Below are 24,862 nucleotides of genomic sequence, written 5' to 3'. Positions count from 1 at the left end.
TATACAGAGAGTCCTAGTATTTATAGCCAAGCGCTTAAAATGTTGTTGGATACATTAACCTTGCCACCCGGTAACGTTTTAGTGCAGTATGTGGATGATCTTCTCGTGGCCTCTGATACTTAGCATGGTTGCCGACTGGCGACGTCTGCATTGTTACAGCACCTGGCAGACCACGGTAATAAAGTTTCGTTGTCTAAATTTCAATATTGTCGACCGGAGGTGACCTATCTCGGTCATCTCCTGTCGAAGGAGGGACGACGGCTAACCCCTGATCGTATTCTAACCATATCTAACATGCCTGTTCCTTGCACGCAACGTGATGTCCGCGCTTTGCTTGGTATAACTTCTTACTGTCGCCAATGGATCCCTAACTATTCCCTATTGACTAAACCTTTCTTGCATCTAACGACTAAAGATGTGCATGAACCTTTACCTTGGACAGCTGAATGTCAGAATGCTTTTGTTGCTCTGAAATCTGCTCTTTGCTCTGCTCCCGTGCTTGGCACCCCTGATTACCGGAAGCCTTTTGTACTCTACGTACATGAGGTGGACGGTTGCTCGCTTTCAGTGTTAACACAAGGATTTGGTGGTAAGCAAAGACCTTGTGCATACTTTTCGGCGGTATTGGATAATGTCGCCAGGGCACTTCCCAGTTGTCTGAGAGCCACGGCTGCGGTTGCAGTGGCGATCCGACAATCGGAAGGGCTTGTCCTGAATACGGACCTGACAGTGATGGTGCCCCACGCTGTGGACATATTATTGAACAGGACACAGACTCAGCACTTAACTAGTGCGCGTCTTACGGGGTACGAATTGACCCTGTTTGCACCACACATTACTATAAAGCGTTGTGTCACCTTGAACCCTGCTACATTACTACCCCTCCCCCCGGAGGATCATAGTCAAGATATACATGATTGCATATTTCGGACAGAAGAGGAAACGAAGGGGCGGATAGATTTGACAGACATTCCCTTATCTGACCCTCAAGGGGAATTGTATGTTGATGGCTCATGTTTTCGGTTACCCAATGGCACTATGACTGCTGTTTATGCGATAACCACGTTGCAAACAATAGTTGAGACGGCCAAGGTACCTTATCGATCGGCCCAGGCTGCCGAGTTAGTCTCACTACTAAGGGCTTGTGAATTGGGTGAAGGGTTGAGGATAAATGTCTACACCGATAGCCAGTATGCCTTCGGCGTAGCGCATAGCTTTGGAAGATTGTGGGCGGAGAGAGGTTTCCTTACATCCCATGGGCAAAAGATACAGAATGGTCAATTGGTGTTGAGATTGTTAGCCGCCCTGACCCTGCCCCAAGCCATAGCAGTTGTTAAGTGCAGTGCGCACAAAGCAATAGTTGATGATGTGGGTAAGGGTAATTCCTTTGCGGACAGAATAGCTAAAGAGACTGCCCAATCTAATACCACTTCCATGTTCGTAACAAGTTCGCATAACGGGATGATAGAGGCGGAGGCATTCAGTAACACTATAGACAGCGTAAGAGACTTGCAATCAGAAGCGACCCCTGAAGAACTACAATACTGGCAAGAGCAGATAGGGAAGCTGGATGACAATGGATGCTGGATTGATCTGTCAGAAAGATGTAGGTGGCTGCTACCGAACGCCTTTGTGACTGCAGTTGTGTCCATGGCACATGGTCCGGCACATGTGGGAATTCAAGGTATTTGCGCAATCCTGGATCCTGTGTGGTATAATACCAACATCCACAGGACTGCGAAGCATCTAGTTCAGAATTGCATGATTTGTTTACAGCATAACCCGGGGGGTAGCATCCCTGTTTTGACTGGCAGCTTCGCGCCACCCACCCTACCTTTTGAGGTACTACAAATGGACTTCATTCAGTTTGAACGGGTTAATAATCTTAAGTACGTTTTGGTGGTGGTCTGTACGTTTAGCAAGTGGGTGGAGGCGTACCCTACCAAGGAAAATACTGCCTTAGCCACCGCGAAGGCTTTGGTAAAAGAGTTCTTTCCCCGCTATGGGATACCCCGGGTGATTTGGAGTGACAATGGGAAACATTTCAATGCCGATCTGGTCAAACATGTTTGCAAGGGCCTGGCAATACAGCAGAAGTTTCATGCGGCTCGCCATCCCCAATCAGCAGGATTGGTGGAAAAATATACTGGAATCCTTAAATTAAAGTTGGCCAAGCTGCAGGACACCACAGGTCTAAAGTGGCCCGATCTCTTACCTCTGGCTTTACTATCTGTAAGGACCACTCCTCACTCCCGTAGTGGAATATCGCCATATGAGGTGATATTTGGTAGGCCCGCTAATCTATGGGGCGTGCCGTGACCAAAATCCCTTAGAGACATCGAGTACCCTATGTTGGCAGACTACCTTTATGCACTAACTAAAAATCTTCGTTCCATTCATCAACAGATAACTGCAGTGCTGCAGCCTCTGCCGGAGGGTCCCGGACACGGCGTGGAGCCTGGACAGTGGGTTCTGGTTCGGAACTACCAACGGAAATCGAGTCTAGACCCACGCTGGACCAAGCCTTTCCAGGTGCTTCTGGCCACAAGGACGGCTGTGAAGGTCGAAGGGAAGCGGCATTGGATCCATGTGTCTCACCTGAAGAAGGTCCCCCTTCCCTTGCCGGATGACCAACGGGACCAAAGCGAGGTGTTGAGACACGAAAGCGACAAGTCAGCCGAAGAGTCACCTTACCCGGACGCCCGAGGAGAAACGGATGGGCGAGAGGAGGGTGTTGTAAGTTCGGCGACATCTGTAAGAGGTAATCGGGTATCTGGGGCTACAACGGGTGACAAGAGAAGTCACGCACCCAATCATTTACCTGACCCCACTGTGCAGGTTCTTTTCATTAATCCTGAAACACCGGGTCATGTTCGCTATAACCTCCGGCCCCGACCAAAAGCAAAGATCCCAGGCTCAGGCTAGAGAATGAGAGCGAGAGATCTGGGTAGCCTCTGGGAATAGGTAAAAACACTGGACTGAACCCGTTGAGAGCTTGGAACTTTTTGATATTGCTCTGTTCAGAAAGAAGAGAGAGACATTGGTTGACTGGTGGGGGCCCAGGTGGAGTTTTCCTTTCTTTGAAATTACATGGAACAATAGGAGTCTGCCTGTGAGGCTCTATAACGGACACAGGAAAGAAGCACCCTCCGGCAGGTTGGACTGCTTGTAGATTTTCTGTTTTCCCGAGCTTATAACTGGACTTTTAGTGAGAATGTACCCTTTTGGCCGTTTTGTCCCTGAAGAGGAGCGTCCCATAGTACACCGCCCTTTGCATCCACATTTGCCAATGTTTTCTACTTGGAGCTTGCGTGCCAAGATTGTTTTTATTGTCATAATAATTGTTTCATTAATGTTATGTTTAGGAATGTTCATTTATCTAGAATTCCGTTATCCTGTACATACCCTAATAGCTACCACTCCTGTCCCCGAGGAGCACCATTTTCAGACTTTTGCCCCGCATAAAGAAAGACACCGCCAGACCTATGTAAACAATGCTTTCATTGAAATGTTGCACCAAACCCACAGTTCAACAAATACCACAAACTGCTGGGTATGTGGGCTCCTCCCCTCAGTAATGCACAAACATGATCTGTTCATTTCAATGCCGTTGTCATATTTAGGGAGTTGTGAAGCATGATTTAGATTATTGCCAATGATGTATGAACATTATGCAGTTGATGGACACCGATTTTCAGAGAAGGATTATGATTTGATTCTGGCCTATATAGAAAGACATCAGGGATTCACCCCAAATGCCGAGGGTACGGACGGTACCCTGGATCCTACCGCTTGTATGAATGTATATATGGAACATGAGAATGACACCTGGTTAAGGGACGAAGTATCGGATTTTGTGTCCTTCAATTTTACTGAGTATTTTAGATATTTCCAGGAGCGAAATGTGTCAAATGAAAGAGTCATCCCGGTCCCTGTGTTGAATAGCACATCCTTCTTTTGCGTACATGGTACTGGCCATTTATTTGTTGGTTATAGTAGATGTAACTATAGCTATAGACTACAAACCTTTAGCAGCCCGCCTATACTCACTCCCCCGAATGTATATTTTGTATGTGGGGAAAATGCTTACACTTGGCTTCCTAGAGGATGGTCAGGTAAATGCTACCTGTCCTTCTTATATCCTCCTGTTTATATAGCACCTTTTGATTATCACTGATCCCACTCGCTGAGTCGACGAAGTTTAGACTCGGTAAAAACTGTTGGAGATGCCACTGACCAGACTGATACCCCTGCCCAACATTTTGTTGATATAATAAAGGGAGTTCTGCCTATGTGGGGACCCATTGTGACCAGTAAAGAAATTAGAAGACTGTCCAGAGTAGTAGAGGGAGTAGTAAATACCACTGCTGGTCTACTGACCAATATCACAGTCGAGCTTCAAGCGACCCGACTTGTGACGCTTCAGAACCGCCTTGTTTTAGACGTTATCCTAGCCGATCGCAGGGGAGCATGTGGAGTGATTGGCAGCTCCTGCTGTGTATATATACCTGACTCCGCCCCCTCAGTCCATCTGGCCATACAGAAGTTACATCGATTGGCATCCGAGATACATACGGAGACCGGAACCGTGTCTATTTCAGGCTGGTTTTGGGATCTCCTTACCACCTGGGGTTGGAAAATCTTCACGTGCCTTCTAGGAATAGGAGGTTTCCTTTTCACTTGTTGTATCTGCATCCAATGTGGGCCCGCTTGTTGTTCCTATTGTGCCACCCAAGTCCGCCTCGCCTTACCTACTCCTAAAGCAAACCAGGGTAAGGTAAACACTCAATTAGTTCAGAAAGAGATACATGATATAATGCAAATAGACGAGGGAATTTTTGAAGAGTAGCCCCCTTAGATAGCTACATTATGCTAAAAAGGGCCGTTCTGTGGGATTCGAGTCAAATATGTGTAGTTAGCATAATGTATCTTAGACTGTATCTCTACTCCATATGCGTCGAGGACTGCTTTATAAAGTACCTTCTGTGGTTTACGTGTCCTGCATGAGAGAAAGGGCCGAGAAGCCATACTGTGGCCATCTTGATTCATGAACAGTCGTGCTTCAGATCACGTGTCTCTCTCTCTCTGCCCTCCCTTCTGCATGATTTAGCTCATAGCAGCCTAAAGACAGGATGAATTGTATTTACGGCCGAGGCCCAAGGTCACATCTGCAGTAGGGAGTACTAAGCTAAATTCCTCCGTGCCCGAGACGAAAGGGAGTCACCCGGCCGACTTTCCTTGAACAAGATAGTAACCTTATACGGGCAGATGGTATGAGCTCATTTAGGAGCTCTAGGACTAACTGGTACTTTTCCACTTGCAATGCTTTGTATGCTGAATCTGTAATGTATATAAGTGTGGTTCTGTCAAGGAGCCAGCAGTCTTCTTCGGCACACCTGCTGGGTGAGGTTCGATGAGGCTCCTCTATGTAGAGTTCTGTTGTGGCCAATAAACGCATGAACCTTCTACGTTGCCAACTGCTTATTATTGACTTGATATTGCGGGCCACTGGTAAGTGTGGCCCTTGGGATTACTATTAGATTACTTCAAGGTTAATGTTAATGATGACAAGACTGGGCAGCACTTCTAGACCTTTTAGTGTTGAGCCATATAACGAAGGTATTTCCTACGTGCCAGTGAACAGCTTTATTGTCTTTTTACCCTTTGTATTTCATCCTATGGAGTTAAATGTCTTAACGCAGAAGTAACCCCCCTTTTTTATCGTAGAAGGATTCAGTGTAACTTTATTATTCCACTTCCCCTGCCAAGGCGCACTCACGTAGATCACATGGCCTGCACGCCAGCGTCTCTGAACGTGACCCGGAAATACCGTCTTGTAAGAGAGGCTCCGACCGGGTCTCTGCCATTCCACCAGGGACTTGACTGATCACAACTAGGCAGAAACGCGGGCAGTTTTGTATTTCTGAGTGAGTACGATGGTAACACAGGGGCTTCCCAAGCTCGCTGGACACCGCTCAGAGTATATGTGACTATTGTGTTTGTTATTTTCTCTATCTAGATTTGGAAATTACAAATTGTGTGATCTCGTCTCCCATGAGGTGCGCAAACACCGCTCTCTCAGTAAGCGCACTTGCCCTCTCCCTCTTTCAATTTCGAAAGTTGGTTTATTTCACTTTTCACTAGGCTAAGCGTTCTGGATAGTCACTTCGTTTTAGCGGCACGCCCACCGCATTGAGTGAGGCTGTGTTTTTACCCACCACTATATTTTAGTTACAAGTGGGTTCTCTTTAACCAGGACTATCGGGATATTTCCCGTTTTACCCCTGGTTACACTGGTGCACTAGTACATTTGTACTCTTATCAGAGTACTTTGACGCCCACTCCTTTGATATTCGTATGAGTGGGTATGGAATAGATGTGTATGGCTCATGTTCACTACTAATCAAGGTGTGTGACTTCAGACCGCTTCTATTAAATTTGTTGTTGAGTGTGTGAGTCTACACCCTCACCATTGGTGAGGTCCGCTTAGTGCTGCACGTCTCTGTTACGCACACCGAATTCTATTGGCAACAAGTATGAGCACTGATTCAACGAATAGAGTGACGATTATATGTTTTATATGTTTGTCCTTTGTTCGTTTGTTTTTCATTACAGATTTTTCCTTTCGACGAGTTGGAGAAAGGTTTTCCTAACCGTGAGTAGCGGGTTAGGTTTCAATCACGGATCTAGGGCAGGGCACACCTTAGCGAGTGTGCACCACCCAGGTCACGTTTTATGGTCCTGACGAAAACCAAAGGAATAGCAACCGATGGTTGAAACATGTAGACCTTCAACATTTTTTTCACTTTCTTTTGTATATTATTAGATACCATTGGTCAATTTAACCTTTTTTGGTATCTTGACTACTTTTTAACTATTTTCCAAATTACCCTGGAATAAAATTATTTTTAATTGGGTTAAATCTGGCCAATTTTTATCCAAATTCACTATTCACCTTCATCCCTAAAAAAACAGCTCCACTGTAGTCAGGTGTCGCAGCACACCCGGATGGCACTCGGCTATCTGGGTGAGACCTCGATGATGAAGCATGTCACCAACCAGGTTGGTGAGTGAGAGGTCTTCTTAAGAAAGATCATTTCTTAATTTGCTCCACGTGCCAATACTCTATAGACAGTTTTCTGTCGTTTGGGAGTACTCCCTATTTTTGTTTAATACTATATTGATTAGGGGACTGGGAGTAACCCCCTCCAATGGTCACCCATTGTGAGAATCCCTTTCTCTCCATTTTGTTCTGAAATTAATGGCAGCGCACAGCTGTGAGAGCTTTTTTCGCTTTTAGTGTTATAACCATAGAGTTCAAACGATGGGGGAGAATCAAGGGCTTTCTTATTCTTCTGAGGAGGTGGAAGCAATATTAAGGGATCCCTCTCTATTTGCTGATGCTAGCATTGCACAAACCATCTCACAGACCACTGACTGGGAAAAACTGTCAGAAATGAAAAGAGATCGTATAAGAACAATTTTACATGGGACGATATTAAAAGAATATCTGAGGAATAATATGGCACCCAAAGACCTTCTTTTCAAAAACGCTCCACGTATCTTTCTTGATGATCCAAAGTTCAGGAAAGACTGGGCCCAGATCGCGTGGCACTGCACACGCGATTGGATTGTATTGATTATAAAGACAGCTTTACGCCTTTCTGATGCAATAATGATTGATATACAACTCACAGAAGGTCAGATCAAAACTACAATATCAGGATATAAGAAACGACTGGATGAACTTAATAAAGAAATCAATGAGTACAGAGATCATCTAACACAGCAGAAAGTGCAGAAGTTCCAAAAAGATCTTAAACGCTTCTCTTATACTAAGGTATACCCTTATTCAGACCCAGATTTCATTCCTTCCACTAAACATGAACAAGATTTGGATACCTCAAGTACCGATTCTACAGGTAGTAGCAATTCAAGTACTGGAAGCGGGAGACAACGACAAAGAGCAAGAAATAAAACCCAGAATAATTGGCAAGGGTTTAATCCACATGCACCTTTTATTCCACCTGGATTTCACGGCGCATTTAACCCACATGAACACCAACCTTATCCTGTCTATGGTTGGCAGCCGCCATTCCCGCAACCAATATTCCCTCCCAACACCTATAGACCACCTTTTTTAGGCAGAGGCAGGAGGGGAAGAGGAAGGAGAAGAGGCATGAATCAAGTACATTGGGAAGAAGACGACCCGGTGGGGAACAACACAAGGAGCAAGACACAAGCACCACAGCCAGGACCGAGCACCAGCAGAGTCTAGTGACAAATCTAGCAACTAGACCTCTTACTGTAGTGGAAGAAAAGGTCCTGAATAAGGGACTCAGATTTGTTCCAACTACACGCTTGGATAAATTCCACCTTCACTGTGAACTGGCAGCCTTCTTTAGGAAGTTGAGATTGAAAGCATTTTTTGAAAAAAATGACAAAACAACCAATACAGAGGAGTACAATGAAACAGGACTACGGATGAAGTCCACTTTCATCCCTCCTCCACATACCACTCCCGTAGAGTTGGCAGCTTTTGAACAAGCTGTTTTCAAAGATATTGAACATCTCACTGTGAGAAACAACCTTTTACTAATATGAGTAAAGAGGAAGATCAAGCACTAAAAAACTTAAAGAGTTGTGACACCATAGTGCTCAAGCAGGCAGATAAAGGAGGGGGAGTTGTGGTCCAAGACAAGAAGGCCTATCAAGCTGAGTGCACAAGACTACTTTCTGACAACAGGAATTATCAGCCCATCCGAGTAGACCCCACTGACACTTTAAGACAAGAAATCAGTCTTCTGGTAGAACATGCAGAAAACATGGGTTATATTTCAAGACAGGAAGCCACTTTTCTGACCAATAGCGAAGGGAGAATCCCATATTTCTACACCCTCCCTAAGATGCACAAAGACTAGATTCCACCACCGGGGAGACCAATTGTGTCAGGGATCGGATCCCTTTTGGAACCTCTTTCACGATTCTGTGATTTCTTCTTTAAAGAACTGGTACAGGAGACTTCCACTTATCTCCAGGATACGAAAAGCTTACTGAAATTGCTCGAGGGTTTAACAGTGGATGAAGATACGATCTTGGTTAGCCTAGACATTGAAAGTCTCTATACTAGCATCCCACAAGATGACACCCTGGAAGTACTGAGAAGAGCCCTGGATATGGCATCATGGACATATAGAACACCTAAAAGTTTCATACTAGAATGTGCCAGACTAGCTCTTAAAAAGAACTTCTTTGAATTCGAGGGGAGTCTGTTCCTACAGATAGGGGGCACTTCGATGGGAAGCACTTTCGCTCCTAGTGTAGCGGGGCTCTATGTCTTTGACTTTGAAACTAAGTTCATATTGACAAATGACAATCCCTTTCGGTCACATATCATTTTTTGGAAGAGATATATAGACGATGTCCTTGCCATTTGGCAAGGACCGAGAGGAACTCTGAATGAATTCCTATACTGGATCAACACCTGTGATAACAACCTCAGGTTCACACACAATGTGGACCCCCAGACGATGATCTTCCTAGATGTTGTTATCACGAAAGAGAATGGCCGCTTGGAAACTAAGACTTATCACAAACCAAGTGCAAAGAACAATCTGTTAAGATTTGAGAGCTTTCCCCCCAGAGCCCTGAGGGAGAATTTACCCTATGGCCAGTTTGTGGGATTACGCAGGAATTGCAGTAAGACCATGGATTATCGGAGTCAGGCCATGGATTTGACATACAAACTTACTGAAAGAGGTTACCCAGAAAGAATTATCCACAAGTGCCAAAAGCGAGCACGGAATCAACCGAGAGAAATTATTTTGGAAGATAAAACTCTCCCAGAAAGTGAAATTCCCCTAACCTGTGTAACGACATACAATACAGCGTCCAACATGATGATGACGTCTATTAACAAGCATTGGTCAACTATTAACACTGGCAACCTGCACTGGGAAAAGCCCCTGTTCTCGTTCAAAAAAGCAAGGAGTCTAAAAGATACTTTGGTGAATACCCGCCCAGTAACAACAGGGAAGCTGAACCCATCAACTGTACTGAATGCTTGGGGACTGCCAGACGTTGTAGGCCACTACTCTTGTGGTAACTGCAGTGTCTGCCATCTGACCAGTAACACAAAAACTTTGGATTTGGAACAAGGTAAGACTTGGACCCAAAGAGCACACACGAATTGTAATAGTACCAACGTGGTCTATCTGATCAAATGCCCGTGTAATCTAAGATATGTTGGCATGACAACAAGGAAGATAAAACAGAGAATTTGCGAGCATCCTAGCAACATCCGATGCAAAAGGGTCACGACTAAGCTAACTGAACATTTCCTTGAAAGAAACCACACGACAAATGATATGCGATGGACTATCATTGAACAAATAAAATCTGGTTGCAATATACAACAGAGGCTTTTTGAAAAGGAACAAAGGTGGGTTTATAGGCTATCAACTCACACTAATGGCCTGAATGATAATATTCCTTGGAATACAGTATTGACTAGATGAGTATGTACTCTCCACATGGTTACATTGACTTATCTTTTCATTGTCCTGATTCATTTGTTGTAAACAACCTGGCTGTTCCATACCGTTCTGTTGCAGACCTTATTCATCATGGCCAGAATCTATTCAGAGTGGGTTCATTGGTGATATAATTGGGCAGCACATCTTGATCATCAAAGCGTTGAGCCAATTTAACGGAGGTATTTTGAGCATATCAGTGAACTAATTATTTACAACTTTCATAGTAGTTTTATTTTCGTAACATAGAGGTTACTCCTCCTTTTATCTTGGAAGGAACGAGTTATACTTTGCTTCACCACTTCCTTATCATTGCGTGCTGACGTATACCACATGGCCTGCACGCCAGCTTTGATTCAATACCATCTCCTTCATAGCGAGCATCTATTTAGAGTAGGTTAATGTTAATGATGACAAGACTGGGCAGCACTTCTAGACCTTTTAGTGTTGAGCCATATAACGAAGGTATTTCCTACGTGCCAGTGAACAGCTTTATTGTCTTTTTACCCTTTGTATTTCATCCTATGGAGTTAAATGTCTTAACGCAGAAGTAACCCCCCTTTTTTATCGTAGAAAGATTCAATGTAACTTTATTATTCCACTTCCCCTGCCAATGCGCACTCACGTAGATCACATGGCCTGCACGCCAGCGTCTCCCCACGTGACCCGGAAATACCGTCTTGCAAGAGAGGCTCCGACCGGGTCTCTGCCATTCCACCAGGGACTTGACTGATCACAACTAGGCAGAAACGCGGGCAGTTTTGTATTTCTGAGTGAGTACGATGGTAACACAGGGGCTTCCTAAGCTCGCTGGACACTGCTCAGAGTGTATGTGACTATTGTGTTTGTTTATTTTCTCTATCTAGATTTGGAAATTACAAATTGTGTGATCTCGTCTCCCATGAGGTGCGCAAACACCACTCTCTAAGTAAGCGCACTTGCCCTCTCCCTCTTTCAATTTCGAACGTTGGTTTATTTCACTTTTCACTAGGCTAAGCGTTCTGGATAGTCACTTCGTTTTAGCGGCACACCCACCGCATTGAGTGAGGCTGTGTTTTTACCCACCACTATATTTTAGTTACACGTGGGTTCTCTTTAACCAGGGCTATAGGGATATTTCCCGTTTTACCCCTGGTTACACTGGTGCACTAGTACATTTGTACTCTTATCAGAGTACTTTGACGCCCACTCCTTTGATATTCGTATGAGTGGGTATGGAGTAGATGTGTATGGCTCATGTTCACTACTAATCAAGGTGTGTGACTTCAGACCGCTTCTATTAAATTTGTTGTTGAGTGTGTGAGTCTACACCCTCACCATTGGTGAGGTCCGCTTAGTGCTGCACGTCTGTGTTACGCACACCGAATTCTATTGGCAACAAGTATGAGCACTGATTCAACGAATAGAGTGACGATTATATGTTTTATATGTTTGTCCTTTGTTCGTTTGTTTTTCATTACAGATTTTTCCTTTCGACGAGTCGGAGAAAGGTTTTCCTAACCGTGAGTAGCGGGTTAGGTTTCAATCACGGATCTAGGGCAGGGCACACCTTAGCGAGTGTGCACCACCCAGGTCACGTTTTATGGTCCTGACGAAATCCAAAGCAATAGCAACCGATGGTTGAAACATGTAGACCTTCAACATTTTTTTTCACTTTCTTTTGTATATTATTAGATACCATAGGTCAATTTAACCTTTTTTGGTATCTTCACTACTTTTTAACTATTGTCCAAATTACCCTGGAATACAATTATTTTTAATTGGGTTAAATCTGGCCAATTTTTATCCAAATTCACTATTCACCTTCATTCCTAAAAAAACAGCTCCACTGTAGTCAGGTGTCGCAGCACACCCGGATGGCACTCGCCTATCTGGGTGGGACCTCGATGATGAAGCATGTCACCAACCAGGTTGGTGAGTGAGAGGTCTTCTTAAGAAAGATCATTTCTTCATTTGCTCCACGTGCCAATACTCTATAGACAGTTTTCTGTCGTTTGGGAGTACTCCCTATTTTTGTTTAATACGAAACTCAAGAACGAACAAAGGCTGCAAGCTCGGGCACGAAGATTCTTCAGGTGTGACCACCAGTTCGAGAGGTAAGTTGGGTAGTTGGAGGATAGGTAGGTACCCAGGAGTTGGGCACAGTGGGCCGCAGGGAGCCGGGTGCAGTGGTGCCTTTTGGTGTCGGGAAGTCTTACCCTCTGTTGATCGCGGTTGGGGGGGTCCCTGGTTCTGAGGCTGCAGGCGTCGTCAGGAGCGTCGAGATGGGTCCTTGGGTGCCGGATTCGGGGTCACAGTCACCGGGGGGACGTCCTCGTGGTCTTTGTCCACTCCAGCACAGGCCAGGCTTGGCGGGTGCAGACTGTGCAGGGTTCGCGGTTCCTGGCTGATGCCAGGGGTCAGTTACTTGCTTTGAGCCCTGCTCGTGGGAGTCCCAGATGCTCAGAGTCACAAGGTAACCAGGTCCTCCGGGGTTTGTGAGGTTGCTGGCCACGAGAGATGCCGGGATTTAGCAGGAGCAGGTTCGAGGGTCGACAGGCCGGTAGGGCTGGGGCCAAAGCAGTTGGTGTCTTCCTCTTTTTAGCAGCTGCACGGCTGGTCTTCTTTCTTCTTGATATTCTTTGCTGATTCGGAATCTGGATCTAAGGAAGGAAGGTTCAGGGTGCCCCTAAATACTAAATTTAGGGGCGTTACAGGTGGGTAAAGGGCAGGGACCACTGGGTCCCTGCCCTGGGGTGGGTACACCTCCTATCCTGCCACTCTCCTGTGGGAGGGGGGCAGTGGCCTAGTCCTGATTGGGCAGGGCTCCCCATCTTCAAGATGGCGAGAGCCCAGAGATGTGCTTCACCTCGCCTCCCCCACCTGAGGGGTGGGGTTGGCAGAGGCTGGCACACCCCCTGTCCTTCCTTGGGGTTTCCGGCCAGTCTTCCCACCAGATTGGGGGTTTAGAACCGGTAGGGGCCAGTTGCTGAGTACAGCAAGTGGCCTGGAGAAGCTCACAAAGGCGGCATGCCTTTGAAGCTTCCCCTACCCATCCTGGGGGAGGAGACCTAGCACCTCGCCCAGGATGTGCATTGTTGCAGGCCCAGGAGAGCGGATGGCTCTTTACTCAGGGGTCCAGCAACTGTGTTGCAACCTAGGGAGCCCCTCAGACCAGACGTGGATTGTAGGTTAGGTTCAGGGGGCATCTCTAAGATGCCCGTTAATGTGCATTATACATTAAATCCTGTACCGGACTCAGTGGGGGTTTAATGTGCTGAGAAGTTTGAAACCAAACTTCTCAGTCTTCAGTGGAGCCATCATGGTGCTGTGGAGTTTGTGTTTGACGATCTACCAGCACCATATACTCTTAAATGGCAGCACTGCACTTACAGTGCCCAGGAATGGACCTGGGTACTGTAGGGGCACAGGGCTCATGCTCCTGTACCCACACCACTGGCATCGGGCACCCAGCTAGAGGGGTGGCTGATGTATGCCAGGGCAGTGTATGTTGTGGGCATGGCACATAGGGATGTGTACCATGTCGACTCTCTGTTTTGTCCTATACCCAGACACTCAGCCTGCAAGGGCAGTGTGTTTGTGTCAGGGTACAGGGCCTCTAAGGGTGGCACAATAAGTGCTGCAGCCCTTAGATGCCTTCCCTGGTCACAAGGCCCTGGGTACCTCGTGTACCATTTACCAGGGGCTGACATGTGGCCAGGGTTTGCCAATTTGGGTTTTAGGTTTCAGCACAGTTTTTAGGGAAGGAACATAGGCCCTGGGCACCTGATTGGCAGGAGCCCAGGGCACACCCAGTCAAAGTACATTCAGCAATTCAGCAAAAAGTGGGGGCATACCATGCAAGAAAATGGCACTTTCTCACAGTTACCTAAATACATTTAATACGTTATAACTTTGATTTGGTAATTTCTAAGGAAATACTTCTTCCACTTATTTGAAACTGTATTTTAAAATCCTCTTTAACAGTAAAGTCAGACTTTTCTATTTTAAAAATGCCCCTTTTAGAAAGTTGGCAAATTCCTGCCTAAACCAAATGTGTCTTTCTGCAGGTGTCCAGGGTCATATGACTGGTAATGGCGGTGTGGTGTATTCCTCCAAGACAGTTGACAAAGGGCCCAGGTGTGAGGAAGGGTGTGCTTCCCCAAGCAGGGTGGCTGGGGCGGGAGGGTGGGGTTGTACCCTGCCCCTTTCTGAACTTCAAAGGTTAGCCTGAGGGCTGTATCCAGCCTCTTCCTCACTTCAGAAGATACCTACCTCGTCACTGGTAAATCCAGCTCACATCTGCCTGCTGGCTCTTTGTTCAGCAGAGTAACTGGAGCCAAACCTGGAAGAAAGAAGGGAATAACTGAACAGAATCAGTTGTATGGTTAGACAAAGGGGCATCCCCCACCCACAGGATGGCACTGGATACAAAAATACAGTAATTTGTTAAACATGGCATGGCCCAGCAAAATGATGAGAGAGAGAAGGGTACCAATTTAGGGGCATATCATCAAGGGCTGGTGATATAATTATCGACGCTTTAGCGTCTGTTTTCGGGCAAAAAGCGGCAATAATTCTATCGCATTATTTGCAACGACACGCTAGCGCTTGTTTCCTTGATTCAGCTCCCGTTTTGTTCACGCCTCGCTTTGCATCTCTAATGAGATGCAAAGAAGGTGTGCCTGACAAAACATCATGGGAAAATATCGCTACCCCAGCTTCGTGATATCATCAACGAGGGGTAGCGTTATTTTAAATCCCGTTAACTATGCCTTAACGCAGGAATTTAACGTCTGTTAAATTCCTGACTAAGGCATAGCTAACATGGGAGGTGGATTATGGTGATACGACCAAAGGGTCGTCTCACCAAGGCTATCTCCGTTTTGGGGGCAAGATCGCTGGTTTTCCAGCAATGTTGGCCCATTTCCCTGGTTAGCGCTGGATTTGTATCGCCCTGGAGTAACGCGTTGTTGATAACGCGCTAACCGGGCGATAAATTCCAGCAATAGACGACGATAAATCTAAAAGCGCTCAGCACGCTTTGCGATATTTATCGCCGTGTGTTGCTGATATGCCCCTTAGTTACTGTCGCTGGAAGGGGAACCTAGATAGGAGGGTCACAACTCCTCAGGCTAAACAGTTGTTTTGCAACTTGGATTTTCACTGGATTTAACAAAATTCTCCCCTTTAGAGTATTTCTTTAGATCAACCTTAGTTTTTTCTCCGAAATACAATTTTTCCATTCAAAAACCTGACTTCTCAATCAACACACGCACTTGTTTATTTACAAACTCCACTTTAATATCGACATAAATCAAATAAAGGAACAGCACTAAGCCCGTTTGGAAATTAACCAACCTGCTAAACTCAGGGGAGGCATTATTGTGCCAGGAAAGGAGATTAAGTGAAAGTGTAGCATACCCCAGAATAAAAGGAGCTGCTTTCACACGCACAGAAGAAAAGGATTTCCTTGCCATTATACAGCATAAAAGAGTAGACCCCCCCCAACTGAATGGCATACAGAATAAAAGATCCCGCACACAGGAAAAACAAAATAGGCATGGGCAAAGTGGGTACCCTGTCCAAGGGCCCCAGCCTTAGGGGGAGCGGGGGAGGATGGGGGGAGGGGAGGGGATAGAGCAGCAGTTTTTTTCGCCGGTAACCTTGAATAATTGGTAACAATTTTTTTAAATAATGTTTTCCTTTCATTTATTTTAAACGTGGATGATATATCAGTGTCTTTTACAGACAATTGGCAGAGAAATGTTTGTTTTTCAACACCATGCAAACATCCATGAAAACAGTTTTTTTTAGGATCAAAGGAGGACGTCACATATGAGAAATGAGAGGGTGTCACAAAGATTATTAGCAATAATATTATAGTGAGCTGCTGCTGAATTATGATATTGAAAACACACGTCACTATCCCTGAACATTAGATGTAAATACATGTAGAATTTGGTGCAGCTTACCTGTTCGAGGTCAGTCACCTCACCAAAGAGGGCATGAAATAGCTGAAATTAGATCATAAATTCAAAGCTGTTATGATTAGGGGCCCCCAAAAAACGTTGCACCCAGGGCCCCCAAAATCCTTAAGATGTCCCTGTTCCAGATAAAAGATAACCTGGAATGGCATTTAAATGTATCTTATTATAGCGTAGGTATGCCTGCTTCTGAGGATGTCAATATTCACAACCGCTAACCCACCTCCTAATTTGTGGTGCCTATAGGCACACATATTTTGTACCATTGGAGAATTAGTAAGTCAACGAAAGATTGGAAAGTGCATAAACCAGGAGTTAGTGGTGCACAGAATGTCCAAATGATGGCTGGAAATAAGGGGGCAGATTCATGATAACTGGCGCATCCCTGCATATCAGCAGGGATGCGCCAGTTATTTTGCGCCCCAGCTCCGCCATCATGAATGCGCCGCATTTATAATGCGGCGCACCATGGGGCAAAAACGGCACAGATGTGTGACGCATCTGTGCCTAAAAGTGGCGCATTGCTGGAGTTGCGTCGCAAGCACGACGCAGCTCCAGCAATGCTCTGGGGGGCCCTATCTGCACAATGCTGCGTCAATCCTTACGCCTGCTTCAAGCAGGCGCAGGGTTTTGACGCAGCATGGGCTCAAAAGTGAATCTTGAAGATTTCACTCAGCCACTTTTAGGAGGCGTTCCTGCGCCGGAACGCCCCCACCTGCCCTAGAACGCCTACATGTGGCGCAGGGCTTTACAACGTGACGCATCTCCCAGATGCGTCACGTTATAAATACCTCGCACCATGGCGCAGGATTTGCGCCGCTGCTGCGTCACAAAAGTGACGCAACGGCGGCGCAAAAGTGGCGCAAGTGCAACATAAATCTGCCCCAAGGAGAGCAGTTTTAGAATGATAAGCATAGACTTTCCTGAGCTTTTAGTAGCATGCACATTAGAGAGGAGTTAGTGTTTGGACTCGAAGGTGTGTGGGGGTGAGCGCATTTATTCCTTATGAGGTTATGTTGGTGTGCTTGGATGTGAGCCTTAGACAAGGTCATAGGAGGCACTATATTTCTGGAAAGGACACGGACAGCCTTGGAGAGAGTCAAAGATTGAGGGAATCCATCAAGATGTAAATCAGGTAACCAATGTAAAAATACGATAAAGACTTTAAAATGAAAAACAACATGTATTTTGAATAATTTCCCAGTTTCTAAATTAAGTTTATACGATTATATCATTGAATATTGTGATATTTATAGAATGAAATATTTTTAAACACGAAATATTCAAGAATACCCCAAGCCCTGAATATGTTGCCACACTTTACCCAAAATGTGTCAATTTGTTATGTTCTCTATACATGTACGCTATACTGCTTTTAAATCTAAAAACACAATTAATTTCTATTAACCATACATAAGTGAGGTTTTTGTAGAGTGTATATCCTGTAGTAAATTACTTCAATGTGCTCTCAAACTGGTTGAATTAGGAAAATGATACATAGTGAAGTAAAACAATGGCAATAGATCACGCACAATTTCACCAAACGGGGAAGGATTTGAGTTTAACACCAAGGTGCCGATTCCGATCGGGTAACATTTTTTCCCGTTCGACTCGTATCCGTATTTTTTTACGTACGAGTCACACAAGTCCCGTACAAACAGTGAACTACGATTCCTACCGTAAAAATACATACGAATTGCTTCGGGAAAAGTCTACGAGACGTCCCCGGACAGATTTACGTACGAGTCATAAAACTGAAGTCCGAGCGCACAAGTCCGATCAGTACCGGCGTCCCGAATACACAAGCGTATGGAAAACGTCCCGTACGGAGCGAACATTATACGATCCGTACCCCGGGTACACTTGGGCCCGGGGTACGAGTCGTACGGCCCCCCCCACCCCACCCGCGCATGCATGCGCCGTACCCCAGTACCCGCATATGTACGCGCCGGACCCCCCTACCCCAGCACACGCGCCAGTACGCGCCGTACCCCAGCACCCGCGTATGTACGCGTCATACCCCCCACCCCAGCACCCGCGCATGTACGCGCCGTACCCCAGCACCCGCGTATGTACGTGCCATACCCCCCACCCCAGCACAGGTGTATGTCCGCACCGTACCCCCCCACCCCAGCACCCGCATATGTACGCGCCGTACCCCAGCGCCCGCGTATGTCCGCGCCGTACCCCCCCACCCCAGTACCAGCGTATGTATGCGCCATACCCCAGCACACGCGTATGTACGTGCTGTACCCCCCCACCCCAGCACCCGCGCATGTATGCGCCGTACCCCAGCCCACGCGTATGTAAGCGCCGTACCCCCCACCACAGCCCCGTACTTGGACGCACCGTACCCCAACACCGTACCCCAGCATCGCGTATGTATGATTCGTACAACACCATTGCATATGTGACCACTGTACAACAACATAGCTATGGACGCACCTTACATACGCGAAAACAACTCGTACTGAACCAGGACACTGTAAAACAGCACAAGGAGGGTCAATTCGACTCGCACAACACCACAAAACACGTCTACAGCACAAAAAAACAACTAAAACACTGACCTGGCACATCCAAACAGTCAAACAGAGGCCCAAACTCACAACCACCTCTTATAACACACCGACCAAAAGTTCAAACCCAGCCACACCCACAAATGGACCAATAAAAAGGGCCCACAATCACAAACCACGAGCCTTTGCAACAGACCCACTGCTGACAGACATCACACACAAACAACTTCACCCGTACACCTTAACTTACGCACCTTCACACAACCTCCTTCACACAGACTCCCTCTACACATACACACACACCTACACATTCACACCCACACACCCACAACCATCCACACCCACACCCCACACCATGCCCACAGACAAGAATCCAAAGTTCACAAGGGAGGAGCTGGACATCCTTGTCAACGAAATCATCAGAGTCGAGCCACAGCTCTTTGGAACATTGGTCAGACAGACCAGCATATCCCAAAAAACTAGCCTGTGGCAGAGGATCGTCGATCGGGTGAATGCTGTTGCGCCCATTAGAAGGACCAGGAATAAATGTCAAGCCAGGTGGTGCGCAGGGCAGTCAAGCGCAAAATGAACGAGGAATACGCCCAGAGTAACATCACAGGAGGTGGGCTGCCCCGCAGACCGGTACATTACCATCCCTGGGAGGAGAAGGTGATGGCCCTGCTTCCGCCGGTGGGAGTACACGGAGTCGAAGGAGTTGGAGAGCCTGGTGAGTACACAAACAACTCACATAACATGGGGGGGAATGGCATCCACACCCCAACTACTACAAATGCACTCACCTACCCCCAAGCCCTCACCTGACTCAACCACACTCTAAACAACGCTCAGGCCACTAACCTGAGTATGCCCCATTCACAAAGCAAGGCCATGCCATGACCCAGCCTACACAAACCACAAACCCAAGACAGGGTGTCCGGGATGCTGGGAGGGTGGGGATCACTAAACATATTGTACAACTCAGAAACAGACACCATTGCCCTCAGCCCATATGGCCCAGGTACATACCCATGCACCATGCGCAATGCACAGGGACTGACAAGGTAGCTGACACTTGGCCCTGCTGTAGGCAGCACAAGGCCCTCCTGTGACAAGTGCAAACTCGAACACAAACACAACAAGCTCAGAAATCTAGGACAGGAACTCACATACACTGACATGGCAGCATGCGTCATGGTGGGACAGATACATCACCTGGGAGACCCACTGCCAAATCACACCACACCCACCAGCAGGCACCGTCAATCAATCAACAATCGATCAGGATACTTGTAAGGCGCGCTATTTACCTGTCATGGTCTCAAGGCGCAGAGGGGGGGGGGGGGTTCCACCACTGCTCGAAAGTGCCCGGTCTTGAGGAGTCTCCTGAAGGCAAGTAGGTCTTGGGTCAGTCGTAGGTGGGTTGGGAGGGTCTTCCAGGTCTTGGCGGCGAGGTAGGAGAAGGATCTGCTGCAGGCGGGTGTACGTTGGATGCGGGGCACAGCTGCGAGGGTGAGGATGCCGGAGCGGAGCTGGCGGGTAGGGGTGTAGAAGCTGAGTCTGATGTGCAGGTAGGCTTGTCCGGCGGTGTGGAGTGCCTTGTGTGCGTGGCTGAGGAGCTTACAGGTGATCCGCTTGTCGATGTGGAGCCAGTGCAGGTCTCTCAGGAGGGTGGTGATGTGGCTGTGGTGGGGGGCGTTGACGATCAGTTGTGCCGAGGCATTTCCAAAGCTTTGTAGCCGCCATTGGTGTGTGGATGGGAGTCCTGCGTAGAGTGCAGTGGCGTAGTCCAGTCAGCTGCTGACGAGGGCCTGTGTCACTGTTCTACTTGTTTAAGTCGGGATCCACCAGTAGATCCGGCGGAGCCTTCGTAGCAGGAGGAGGACACGCCGTTGACCTGCTTGGACATGGAGAGAGAAGATGCGAGGATTAATCCTAGATTGCATGCATGTTTGGTGGGTGTCGGTGATGTCCCCAGAGCGATCGGCCACCAGGAGTCGTCCCTGGGTGAGGGTGTGGGTCCCAGGATGAGGACCTCCCTCTTGTCCGAGTTCAGTTTCAGATGGCCGCTCCGCATCCAGTCGGCGATGGCCCTCAGACCCTCGTGGATGTTTGTCTTGGCGGTGTGAGGGTCCTTGGTGAGGGAGAGGATGAGCTGGGTGTCGTCGGCGTAGGAGATGTCTTTGAAGTTGTTGTGGCGGGCCACTTGTGTGAGGGGGGCATGTGGATGTTGAACAGCGTCGGGCTGAGGGATAATCACTCAGTCCTTACACAAGCACACATCCCCGGGGCAGCCAATGGAGTCACACACTCTCACAATGGACATGTGACACAACAAGATCAAGCCACAGCCAAAAAAGCATCCAAGGCCAAATGCGACATGTCAAAGACCCTGGATAACATTTCAATCAGTCCCCTGCAACATACCCATCCACAAGTGAACATTGATGTGAATGCTAGGCACATACAACTACCTGGAGGAACTGTGGCAACCAGAACATGTATGAAACATGGATGTCGCATGAAACAGCATTAACATTGTCTCTCTCTCACACACAGGGCAACGTCATGGATCTCCCCCCAACACTGGGGGGGAACAATCACAGGCCCAGGCTCGGCAGGAAGATGATCCCACTGGCAGCGACGACTCTCAGCACTCTGGATGACCCCAACCAACCTGGACCCTCTGGTGCCCAAGCCCCTGCAGCACCTGTGTCAGGTACATCTGTGCCAACCACCACCCCCATTCTTGCCACATCCCAGGAGACACCCAGGAGCCCTGCCCGCACAGAACAACTGAGCCAGTCTGACCTGGAGGGACAAGGTTCTCCGGCCACCCAGGAGGAGGCAGACAACCCTGCAAATGCCATCCCTCAGGGGTCCCGTAGACCCGATGTGCCCACAACGGCAGGCCAGGCTCGTGTGGGCAGGGGTGGTGGGAGTGGAGGCAGGCTTAGGTGCGAACCTAACCAGCCAGCTGAGGGAAACGGTATGTCACACATACGCCACATCTTGGAGACATACTGGTGTGACACCAGGGGCATCAGCCAGGTAGTGGGGACCCTCAACGAGATTAAGAACCAGCAGGCCGAGCAACACGCCAGTCAACAACAACACCAAGGACGGATGGAGGCAAGACTGGCTGAGCTCCTGGCGGTGCAAACGGACATAAGCCGTTCACTCCGTCGGATCGCCGATAACATGGGCATCCCTCCCTGTGCCACCAGGCGAAGACCAGCACCAGCCACAGGGAGGGAGGAGGAGGAGGATTCGTCTGAGGGAGCGTCCCAAGCATCGTCAGGGCCTGCATCTGAGGGTCCTGCAAGGAAGGTGGGTCGTCCACGGAAAAGACCGTGAGAGGCAGCGGACCATCAACATCTCCCAGGTCACCTGGCCTGGCACCTGGCCCTCATGTGCAACAGCAGCACCTCATCCAATGACATTCTCTGCCACATGGACTTGCTGGTCACAGTCTGACCAATGATGACCAACACTGTGGTCTGGACTCTGATGACTCCAAATGACAAGGATGCCATCTCCCCCTGTGAACTTTGGATTCCATGCACACTGTATAGCACCTATTTGTCCACACTAAACAGGCCCCCCACCGAGAATAAATCTTAATTTCTACTATTACATGTTGCATTCATTTTGCATGAGTACACAACCTACGTGTGTGGAAATGTCAAACTATGCATGAGTGTTGAACTAACTCCAGCCATCCATACCCTGGAATCTGAGTCTGGGACAGGACACACATGGGTCACAATGTTTCATACTATACAGACATGGAGCACAATACTCACCCGTGATGGCCTCAAGCTGCTGAGTATCCTGAAGGCGTAGAGGTCATGGCTCATGTGGATGTTGCCGGGGAGGGAGTAGCAGGTATGTCTTGCCAGGTGGGAGAACTATGTCCTGCATGCTGGAGTACGGTGGATGTGAAGAATGGTGGCCAGGGCAAGGTTGGATGCACAGAGTTGGCACAATGGGGTCTCGGATGACAGACGGCCAAGGTTAGTTTGGGGTCTGGGGTTGTGGCCTGCCTCCTGAGTGTGGGTGAGGAGTCTGAAGGTCATCCTGCAGCACACAGTGATCCATTGCAGCTATCTCTGGTGGACGGTGATGTGCCTGGGGCGCGGGATGTTGAAGCTGAGGTGTGCACATGCAGCCTGGATGTGGAAAAGTTTCCCGGGAGTTAGGATGTACTTGCTCCGTAGAGGGCGGGGCAGTAGTTGACACGGCTGGTGTCGTGGGCCTGGGGGATGGTCTGTCTTTCCCTGGAGTGGATCTATCTGTGGATCATGTGCATCATGCAGAGGGTGTTGCACCCTGAGGTACAGATGCTGGTGATTAGCATGGCAAATGTGAGTGACAAATCCATGATGCACACCATCTTGTGTGCGTGGGCACTGGGTGTATGTGCAGGGCTCTTGCGGGTGGGACACAAGCTGTTGACCCACCTGTAAGGGGACAATCCTCAGATGATTACCTCAGTGCTGTACAAGTCCAGCCTCAGGTGGCTGATGTTCAGACATTCATCAATGGATCTCATGCCTTCTTGAATGTTGGAACTGGCAATGGCTGCGTCTTTGGTGAGGGTGAGGAGCACCTGGCTGTCAATGGCATACGAGCTGATGATGAGGTGCTGTGCGCATGTGATGCCGGTGAGGGGGACCTGGACACATTGAAGATTGACACGCTGAGAGATGATACCTGGGCCATGTGCCAGATGATGCCACTATACTACATGCTGAAGGCTTGAGTCCCACTCCCATGGCCTTGCTGGTGTACGGAGCCGGTGGGGAGTAGGAGGGACATGACCTGGTTGGTGTGACAGGGCCTGGAAGGCGGGGACGCGCTGTGTAGGCAGTTGGAGTTGCACAATCATCATGCAAAGGTGTCGTGTGTGTGCCTAGGGTATGCCTGAGAGCAGGCGGTAGCTCTTCGGATGGACAATGCTTGGAGGGTGGCTGCAACATCAGACTGTAGTGTGATGTGGGTCATGTAAGGACATGAGGGTCGTGCAATATGCACGTTGCATGCGCTGACGGTCCAGCCTTTGGCACCGCTTGGGCGCAACAGTGGCACAGACAAGCTGATGCCAGCCAAATGAATGGGTGGAGGGAGGAAGGGAGGAGCATCTTTGAGGTGTGTGTGTTGCCGAATCTGTAAACTTTGTGTGTCCTTGCTGCAGGGGCCGCAGCAGCAGGCGACATGTCCTGGAAACTATGCCACAAGTTGCACACAAAGACAATGATGTCAGAAAGGACTACTGCAACAGGCGTATGTAAAGGAAGGAGTGTCCGGTTTCCAATGGCACACCCAGAGACAATGGATGCACAATCACCAAAGATGACTGACACAGGATCATGAAACTGAAGGACGAGCTGCGCACAGGATACACACCCTCAGCAGGTGTTGACTGCCCGTTGTGGTCACCAACATGCCCAAATACATACACAACCATGGACATCATGCACAATAGAGATTCTAATCCCTGAAGAACTGCATGCATGTTGCTAAACTACACATAGACTCATATGCACAATCTTTGACAACTATGCCAGAGATGCCGCATGCAAAGTGGCAAGAAACCTGCATTGACAGAGATGAGGCACCTTGGAGGGTGAGGAACACCTTTATTACTCAGGTTCACACCTAGGGAAATGCATCAATATGAACAGACTCACAGGTCATTTGGCTGAACATGTGGGACCTACACAGGACACCCCCTTCACAACACAGATGCTGTAAATCCATTGAACTGGCACACAAGTGAAGGGGGTGAGCCAAACACCCCCTGCTGCACACGGAGGGGCTGCAATTCCCCATTTATCCTCTCATG

At 48.0% G+C, this 24,862-nt stretch overlaps 1 long non-coding RNA gene across 1 annotated transcript in view; it reads left to right on the top strand.

The window, feature by feature from the left end:
* LOC146809540 (uncharacterized) overlaps positions 1–5,466 on the top strand; it is a 98,151-nt gene extending 92,685 nt beyond the window's left edge. The window contains exon 2 of the long non-coding RNA XR_014966454.1: positions 2,407–5,466. This is a non-coding gene — a long non-coding RNA (uncharacterized LOC146809540). The remainder of the gene's footprint in view (positions 1–2,406) is intronic.
* The last annotated feature ends 19,396 nt before the right edge of the window (positions 5,467–24,862 follow it).

Source organism: Triturus cristatus, chromosome 7, assembly GCF_964204655.1.
Source record: "Triturus cristatus chromosome 7, aTriCri1.1, whole genome shotgun sequence".
In the NCBI taxonomy this organism is placed as follows: domain Eukaryota; kingdom Metazoa; phylum Chordata; class Amphibia; order Caudata; family Salamandridae; genus Triturus; species Triturus cristatus.
This window is presented reverse-complemented; position numbering and strand designations above follow the sequence as displayed.